The 9,999-nt window shown below is 38.4% G+C and overlaps 1 long non-coding RNA gene across 1 annotated transcript; it reads right to left on the bottom strand.

Annotated features, from left to right (window-relative positions):
• Positions 1-633: 633 nt before the first annotated feature.
• Positions 634-5,614, bottom strand: LOC109202823 (uncharacterized). The gene is made up of 3 exons (XR_002062785.2): positions 5,478-5,614; positions 4,246-4,548; positions 634-2,654 (listed from the first exon to the last, which is right to left on the bottom strand). It is a non-coding gene; the product is annotated as an uncharacterized LOC109202823 (long non-coding RNA).
• Between the last annotated feature and the right edge of the window lie 4,385 nt (positions 5,615-9,999).

Genomic DNA, 9,999 nt, shown 5'->3' with positions numbered 1-9,999 from the left:
AATCTTAATTAGTTACACTTGAGCGATGTACTTCTAATTGCATATCTTTGTCATTTTTGATCAACACTAATGATCAGAAGTGTCAAATTTTTGAATTTATTCAAGACCCAGGAATACTCTCACTGTTAGTGAGTGGATATTTTCTTCAGTTCAAATTAAAACCATATTATTGTTCACACAGCATAGGTTTTGTAGTGCCATCTAGTCCTTTATAGGGTAATTCTCAGGTGTTTTAATGAAGTGCTAAAGGAACAACAACAAAAAGTAGCAAAATCTATCACCAGGGTCTTACAGATGTAAGTCTAGTCTGCATTTTTCTTTGACACAAAAAGTTTGTAGAAATGGACCAAAAATGTGCATTAGTGGTTTCACTCGACACCAAATACTACACCAGCGGACCTGCTTTGGAGCAAAAAATTTGAAGTGTAGCTTCTCCTCCTGCTAAATAAAATATTTTTGTGAAGGAGTGCATGCTAGAAAGCACAAACAGTCTTGTTTTACATTTTAGCAACTAAAGCCAGTTGTCAGAAATACTACAGTTCATTTTTGCCATGATACAAGAGACTCCTCCTTCTGGAAAACAAACATGCAAAGTCTGTTCCTTGTTAGGACAGCAGGTGCTGACATAGTTTCACCCTGATGGCAGAGGCTTCCACTTCCTTGTTGTTACATATTTTCTTATATAGTAAATGCAGTTAGGTTCTCAGGCTGTGACACTGCAAATTCGCAGCCTGAGAACCTGAGTTTGGTAAACACTGAAACTGATATTATCGTGTCACTGGATGCCAGAAAAAGAGGTTTACTGTAACAGGCGCACAAAGACAGCTTATCTATCCCCAGTGATAAGACACTGTGACACCCTGCAGTATAAGTTGACTGTCTAGTTAATGGCAGGTAGAAAACCTGTACTTTTTACTTACGTACCAAAGAAAAGAAAACACCAATAATCAACTTTATTGATACAAATCTGTGTGCACTGATACAGGGGATGCATATAAATATTACAGAGTTTTTTCATATTATTTTGAAAGCATACAAAAGTTATTGTGCATTTCTTTTCTTCAAATACTGTGAGTGTAAACAACACAGTGAGACATCCTCTTCTGTCTATATAATTCAAACTGTATACAAGCCAGTGGAAGACACTATAGGATGCATAGACTGAGAAACCCTGCTCGTCAACAATGGTCATATTAATATAAATGTCCAGCACATTCATGCACACATAAAAACACGATAATATAATTAAGATTGACTATTGTATATGGCAGATCTGAAAATCTACAGTAACATTACCGTTTTGTGATTTTTACCCAGTGGTTAGAGGGGCAGATATTTACAAAACTTATTGCTACTGTGTTGTTGATGACCAGTTTATGTTTGTGGTCACCAGTAGCTACCAGGTAAAAGGTCTGTACAAATATAATAACTTAGGTGGTTGTGAACATAATAAAGAAGCAATACAGTAGGCACTTAACACTGGCTACAAGCTTGAGGAACTTAATTACTTATTCTGTACCAAGATACTCTGCAGCTTTCATCTTTACAGGTCCAGAAGTTTATCGAGCGGTAATCATTTTGTAGCCTGAGATTCAGAGGGCACAGGAACTCATTTAAAAGCACACATACTATCAGGTTTTGAAAATGCCAAGACTGAAATCAGCTCTGACCGCTCTCCTACCATCTGTACAATATGTTACTGACAGCCATGCAGGATTGTGTCTGCACAGATTGAAAATGCATTATTTTCATAAGCATGAACAGAAATCTGAACGAAAGCAGGCCAGTGATGTACAGGTGCATTTATGTTGCCACAGCATCAAAAGAATCAAAGGCAGGGCACTTAGAACTAGGTAGAAATACTTCCCAAAAACCCAAAGTGTTAAAAGGCACTAATATGCACACGCACACACACGCATGCCTTAAAAAAAAAGAAAGAAAGAAAGAAAGAAATTCAAGGGAAACAATATAATACCAGCAGCAACTGCTGTACGTAACATAGCAATGAAATAAAACCACAAGAGTGGAAAAAAAGTGCATATTTTCTAAATAAAATATATAAAAACTGGACGGAGTCAAATCAGCTTCTGGCTTATCAGATTCCCATTAAACGGTCTAGAGAATCATCGTAAATGTCATCTGTCTGGAGCCTTCACTGTCAAAATAACAACCACTTGCTTTACTTAAGCTAAACTGCAGCTCCCTCAGAGAAGGTAAATTATAGGTGAACATTTGTATTGTTTTACTAACAAGAGTCAGAGTTTAAACTACTTGCAGAAGCATGCCTTAGTGTTTGAGAAATGAGATCAAGGAAGCTGATGTTGATTAAAATACAGACATTTGCACTGCACGTTTTGCCTGGATGACTCTATTGGCATCAGTTTAGTTGGTTTCAGAGAAGAGGCACAAAATGAATCAGCATGTGGCTTGCGGTATTAGAGATAGATACTTTTTGTACAAATGGAAAAATACTGTATAAGAAGTAACTCTCCCATACGCCTTTGCACTCAGTTTGTGAAGTTATTGCTCGAGTCTGTGGGATGTTGCAGCATAATTCTTATAGTGGTAGTCACAATTTGATCACCAAAGTTTATCTGTTCGACAGTTATCCACATTATGCAGTATTGCTGTAGACTTTTTCTTCCAGTAGTTTCCTGTTGAAGGAAAAAAAGTTAATTCTGTTGTTAATTTTCAGTATGTGCATCCAATAAAATTACATTACATAAGCAGCACTGCTGTGACGACAAATCACTAGTGTGATTAAAAAGAATCACTTTAAATGTTTGAAGATCTAAACTGAACAAAATGTTACTTCTCGTTTCTGTTATTTTAATTCCTGCCGAGATATCAGCAGCTCCAGAAAAGTCAGTGTTATGTTGCTGTAATGGAAGAGCTTTAGCTGCTGTATGTTGGCTCTAGCTTTTGGCCAGTCTAGTCATTGTGACAGAGTCACTAAATTAAATGAGGAGTGCCTTAATCTTTGATTTAACTCAACAATTGCCAAAAACAGCAACCACATACTCATACTTGACTCTGAGATAATGTTACAGTCCATTTCTACTGTACACCCACACTCTTATCCCCTGTAGACTGTACATAAAAGATGGATGTAGCCTACAGATAAACAGTATAAAGGATGGGCAAGCCCTTGGTTAAGTGAAGCCCTGGTGTAAAGTCTTGATCTTTTTTGCCATCACCATCTTCGTGTTTTGAAACTGGATGACTAAAACCACATTCTTATTGGGTAGCAGTTTATATCAATTGCCATTGTGCAAACATTATATAATCCTTTTGACTCTTAGAATGACAGTTTATAAAACTGACTTAATATTGTATCCAATATGACCTGAATCTAGTGATTGAGCACATAAAATCATCAAGAAAGTGGTTATTATGGTCACAGAGTGAGGGAGAAGAGAGCCATTTTCCCACAAATATGAGTCACTCTACTTCTTTCTAATTACCAGCATTAAAGCTTTGGACTACTACTGAGTTAGCTTCACTTTGCAGATCTGGAAGCAACATGCGGCATCCTTTATACAAGCTGTGAGCCTCCAGGTCTGGAGTGTCTCACACATGCATTCTATTTAACAACCAGCAGATGGCGTCTCCTCTGGTTGCAAAAAAATCTGATTGTGTAGAAGTCCATATAAAAAGGATTACTTCTCACTTGAGTCATTCTTGCAGTGAACATTTTATGGTGTCAGTAGATTCTCTCTAATCACGAAATGATATTCACTTTATAACATACTGCTCCCTTTTGAGTAAAATGGACCGTAAAGCAGTGTAGGCTTTAATGTGTGGCTACCACATGATCGACAACTAAACACATTTACAATAAATAAATAACAATGGTGTTGACCAAAAGGCTCAACTTTAGGTTTCAAATCAGTAGACTGATGTCAGAGGGTATATTCACCTTTTATGTATAGTTTATATATTTTCCTAGTCAAATTAAAATGGTGAGAAGTTGTCAGTTGGAAAGTTGTATAGCTGTGTGCTGTAGTATTAGAAAAGCATACACTGATATCCATAATGTCAAACAAATGCCAACAACGCAAGAAAAAAAAAAACTTCCTAGTTTGATATGAATTTGAGCAAAGTGGTATCTAAGGCAAACAAAAAACAAACAAACAAACAAACAAACAAAAAACATGCATATTTTCATACATCTGGAAGAATGCTGAAAATAAGCTTTCCCAGATATATGCGTTTTTCCAGACCCATGTGTCAATATGAAAGTACCTTCGCTTCTTCTTTTGTTTCTGCCGGAACTTGGCAGCGATGAAGGCCAGGATCACCAGGCCAACGAGGACAGCAAACACGCTCAGGGTCAAAGGTACACTTAATGCCCCATTGATCGTGTCCTCGCAGGAGTCACCCTTGTAGCCCAGATCACAGTTACATGCTAGATCTGTACCACCACCCGTAGGAGTCACACAGTTACCATGATTGTTGCACTGAGACTCTCGGCAGGTGGACAGGTTGGGGTTAATGCCTCTTCCTTCGGGAGGAAGGGAAGGGGTGGTCATCTTAGATGAAGGAAGACTAATAAAAGAAGGAGAGAAAAGGGGGAAGGAGAATAGGAAGGGAGAGAGATGAACGGTTAGAGACACGCCCCAAAATTAAATAGGAAATCATGTCAAAGACTCAGAGCTGAAATGGATCTCCTAACATCTGCTAGTACAACATTTGCTGACCAAACAAAAGTAGAATAAGCTTGAAATGTGAGGAATGTGATGATTTTATCATTTTTTGATGCAATACAAAACAAAGAAAACCCACCACACATACATCCGCACTCTTCCAGCATGAAAAAGTATGCCCACATTGTAATTTTTCACACTGTCTTCGTACCTGTGCTAACATGCCTTAATTGGGGAGAGCTTGTGGAAACATTATATTGCAAATGTTGGCTAGTATGATCAGAATTACAAGTGGCCATTATAATGCAGTCGTTTTTATACAAAAAAAAAAATTAAAACAAAAAAACGGGAAAAAAAATAACACTGTACTCCTCTGTACTGTGCGCGCGAGTGAATAGGAAGAAATGTCAGTTACATACAGAACAGGTGCTGTAATGCTCCACCCTCAAACATATTTTACTTTTAAATCACAAACAAATGACCCCCGTAGTACCATGTAGTATTATGTAATACTGCATGAAACGTTGTGAAGGCTGAACCTAAGATTGTGAACAAACTAAAGCATCCAGGGAGCACTACAGCAAATATTCACTAATAGACTGAATGCAAGGAAAAAAAAATTATTTCACCTGTTGCATTTACGTTCAGCTAGTTCTGCTTTTGGTAAGATTCTGAACATATTTTAAACCACGCTACACAGATCTCGGACGGTAACTTAACTGCTCAGTTAAGCTACAGTAAATCCACTTAGAGACTAGAATAAAGGGAAACATCTACAGTCCGGCATTTTTTGCGATCAGTAAGTGTTGATGAGGATGTCATTATACTTACAAACAAGCATCTTGTTATTCTGGTTTCCAATCAGGATTGTGTTCCTCCCTAGCTTCAAGGCAGGTGCAGGAGTAACACGCCAGAGGAACACTTTTTACAAGAAAATGAACTAGCTGTATACTCACAGAAGCAAAAAGGAGTCAGCCACGAAGTCCTAAAATGGTGCGTGTGGAAATTCTGTTGCAGGATTGTCCAGGTGTCTGTGAGAATGATGACGTTTGTGAGGGGTTTTTTTTGAAGTTCCTCTTTCAGTGAGGGAGCATGTAACAAAAAGAAGGCGGGAAGAGGAAGACTGCTGAGACCTGTGAATACCTGGTTGTGTTTTTCCACACGCACACAAAAATCACCTCCTCCCTCTTATCTTTAAAAATCAACTGAGTCACACACACACACACACACACACAAAATCTCTCTGACATGGATGTAGAAACTGTAAATTTCATAAGTGTTGCATGGAAACTATTTGTCTGCCTCAATTAAAGATTGAGTCAGTGTTTCACAAAAATTCATTGCTCTGGTATCCCTGGAACTAACAATTGTCGTTTGTGTTACGGATTGACACAATGACCCACTATATGGAAAGGCTGAAAAATTACATGACAAAGAAAAAGCAAGGCAAGTGGTCCGCACACTCTTTTCTATACTGAAATACAGTAGGTGTGTTTGTTAGCATAGTGGGGGAATGGAAGTATTAGGAGGCAAGTAAGAACAGGACTCAGGTAGCAAGACCTGACAAGACTGACATGTCTGTGTAACATGCGGATATTCATGCATGTGTTATGTAACTGCTGTCGACACATGTGCAATTGAGGCTGGGCGACATGCAACTAACACTGCCTGCAGGCATTTCCGGTTCACTTAGAATACTCTAAGATCATTTATTTTCAAGACATGTTTTTCTAATGTTATTTTCAACAGACGCCTCCATGTTCACATGCGTGGAACTGTTATTGTAACTGTTCATCGACTGGCTCTTACCAAACATAAATTAGTCAGCGCAGATCACAGTCATTATCTCGTGGCTATTGCAGCACAGCCGGATCAGTGGGCTACTATTTTGCAGTCTCCTCTGACATGAAAAAGTTAGGTTTTTGCTCTCTCTCTCTCTGCTCTTAAGACTATAAAACTGAACTCATTCATCATCGTGTATATGATAAATTGTTGTAAGTCTCTGCATAGTTTCAATATTTTAATGTCAACACTTATAAGAGGACTGCTCAGTCTTTTTGATCATGGTGCTACCCCACATACAGGACGTCACTATGAAGAGACCCACTGCAGACCAGATCTCCCCAGAAGGACCTGTCAGAATCTGAGTGATCACAATGTAAATAAATCTTGCTGATATTAATGAAGATGGCTGTACAGTGGAGAAAAACCTGACCATTACAGGTCTACAATGAATGCTGTTGATGGAGCAGAAATTATGCTTATGTCTGAGAACCCGCAAGCAAGACCGCAATGGAATGACACTTAAATGTATGAGTTTGATAAGTGGTGGCCATTCAAAATCAGCAACGTCTGAAGTGTTAAAACTTATTTGCAACTAAGAGTTGGGAATGCATACTAACAGGACCTTATTGATACTGAAAGAACTCCATAACTGCTACAAGTCCCAACTCTTCCATTCAAGGATTTTCTATGGATGCAGGTGTTTAGTAGACAAACCACTGCTGTGAGTTTGTTTAACCATTTTGCAGCCAACTGGTAACCAAATAGCGGCAACAGGCTATGCATTAGAGGCCTGCTCAAAACAAAGTGCATGCACTTCTGTTTGTTCTGCTTTGTTCAACCACCAGTACTGTCCATACCATAAGTCAGTGCGTGGTAAATAAATCCAAACAACTGCAACACAGCCTGCAGTCAACAGAAGGTTTTACCCCCATGGTCACCTTACCGACATTGCTTGTCACCACCAAGTGAGGTAAAAAAGGTGAATGCCACTACCTTTATCCTTAAAAACGCCTAAAGTGACATGGCCAAAACCCAGTGAAGTGCATGCACGTAGCCTAAGTTCTTTACCCTTTACTTTATGCAAGTCTGTTAATGTTTGAGAGGTTTGGTGAATCACAGCGACACCTTACTTCAATAGAGTGCAGTCAGTTGCAATCAGGGATGGCAGATCATATGGTGTTACTAGCTTATTCTGCTGTGGATTATTATTAGTTTTTGATTTGGAAACTATTTTGAGCAGTGTTAAAGTGACAGCTTAAGTTTGCTAAAATTCAATTCAAGCCAAAAAAAGGGACATCTACTGTCAGGCAAACAATGGCTAGCCTCTCAGCATCAGGATGAAAAAGGGGGAAAGCAGCTAGATGCTACAGAGACATTAGCAAATTGCAGCATTAGATATACTGCAATTTGATGACCAGAGAACTATTGGTCATGGAAGGCTTCATTTCAAATGGCAACTAAAGAGTTCAATCTTTCAGCTCAAGAAGAGATGGATTTGAATATAAAATGGCTAAGAGTGGAGTCCACAGAGCATGGAAGGTGAATTCATTCTGCAAATTAGTTCAGCCCTACAGCTAGTCTCACAAAGACTCAACAAATGTTATCAAACTCCAGAACTCTATCAAAAGTCAGCAACAAAGACACCCTTAAAGCTAAGAGTTTGGCAACAGTCTTCAAGAGACACCCACCAATTTTTTTCTGTCTCCCAGGGCTGTTATATTTGGAACTAGCAGGAGGAAACCCCATTGTGCATGCTCTTAGCATGCAGTCAAGTTCTATAGTCTTGCTAATGACCCAATTTTACTCAGGGTTGCCGCAGCAGGGACACATTTAAAGGTTTCAGGACACCGGCCCTCGAGGACTGGAGTTTGACACCCCTACTGTAGAGCAAAGTCAATTGAGGAATGCAATATATTTCTTTCAGGTGTCACCGATCAGCTGAACATGAAGCTGATTGGTGAAGCTGATGTGTTTGCTTTCCCAGACTGGCAATTAAATGTATGGACTGGGAGTGAAACACACTTATTAGCAATTATATTCAAGGCCTCTACCCACTACACCAGAAAGTTGTTAAACTGAAAGGGATGGTGGGGAGAAACATGATGATGTATCTACACCAGTTACATCAAAATGAACGTGCTAAAAACAAACAAACAAAAACCAAAAACAGTGATATCCACCATTTAAACTGTTGTAAGTGGCATAATGACTTAAACATTAACAGTATTATACAATCAGTCAAACATCTCATAAAGTCCTTATCCCGGTGAAAACGGACAAAAAAAAAAAAAAAAAAAAAATCTATTTTTGAAGAGCTCTCTCGCCATGAGGGCAGCAGAAATTGCAATAAACACAATAGCTCTGTAAAGACATTTAAAATGTGCCAAAAAGCTCTGGGCTGATAATACAGAACACTGAGTAGGCAAAGACAATTTCAAAACAGCCAATTTCTTGATTTTATATATTAACACATCCATAAACCATGTTGGGTAAAGGCTATTTATCACGATAAGCAGAGATATTACTTAAAAAAAAACAAAAAACTATCACATCTTTAATCCCTTTTTGCCACCCACCACCCCTGCTCACCTTACCTTTATTGCTCGTCAAAACCAAGTGAGGTAAACAGATGAATGCATCTAACTTTAACCCTCAAGACACACCCAAAGTGACACACCCCCATAACCAAGACCCAATGAAGTGCAAGGACCTAAACTAAACCACTCACACAAACCGATAAACTTGCATATATTTTTGGGGGGGACCTATTCTGGTGCATTTGAACCCAAGCCCTGACCATTTCCTAAAAGTACTTCTGTGGTCTGAACCTAAACAAAATTCAATTGACAACTTAACCCTCCCAAAGACAAACATTCTCTAGAGTAGCATCAATTAAAGGAACTGGAATGTCAAGGCATACCACTTTGAAACCGGTTCTTTTCTTTCCTAGAACTGGGAGTGTATCAAGTCAAAATTCACATACTCCAATTCCTAGTAAGCAAGTGAGTAAAGTTCATTTATAGAGCGCTTTTCTCACACATAACAAGTCAAAGTGCTGTGTAACACGACACAATATGGAGAAACCATGTTAAAACTGAAAAGTAAAAAAATTAGAAATGTCAGCAGAGGGCAAGAAATGCTAACTAAAAAAAAATTAAACTAATTTAAACCATTCCAGAGACTGTGCCAACCACTGACACCATTTTATCTTTTCCACCTTTTGAAATTAAAGATGAAATTGACATGAACATTAAACAGTTGTGTTATTCTTTAAAATCAGTAAAAAAAATAAAAAGTTAAAAAAAATAAAAATGAAAGCACCAAAAAGGCATAAAAACAGCCCCACACACTTCAGGCAGCAAGACCTTAGCATTAAGTTGTGTTTGCTTTCCCAGGCACTCATATGAGGCGGAGTCAAGATGATACATGACACTTGTTAAACTCCACACACCTCACTTAAATGAGGTCATTTGATTACAAAGCCTCAATGAACTGTTTCTCACCATTTCAGTTTTTTTATAGCTCCAGCTGTGTCCTTTTTTCAATGCCAAGGATATTGAGACAGTAA

This window comes from Oreochromis niloticus, linkage group LG7, assembly GCF_001858045.2.
Source record: "Oreochromis niloticus isolate F11D_XX linkage group LG7, O_niloticus_UMD_NMBU, whole genome shotgun sequence".
Lineage (NCBI taxonomy): Eukaryota > Metazoa > Chordata > Actinopteri > Cichliformes > Cichlidae > Oreochromis > Oreochromis niloticus.
Note: the sequence above shows the minus strand (reverse complement) of the source record. Positions and strands in the feature narration are given on the sequence as shown.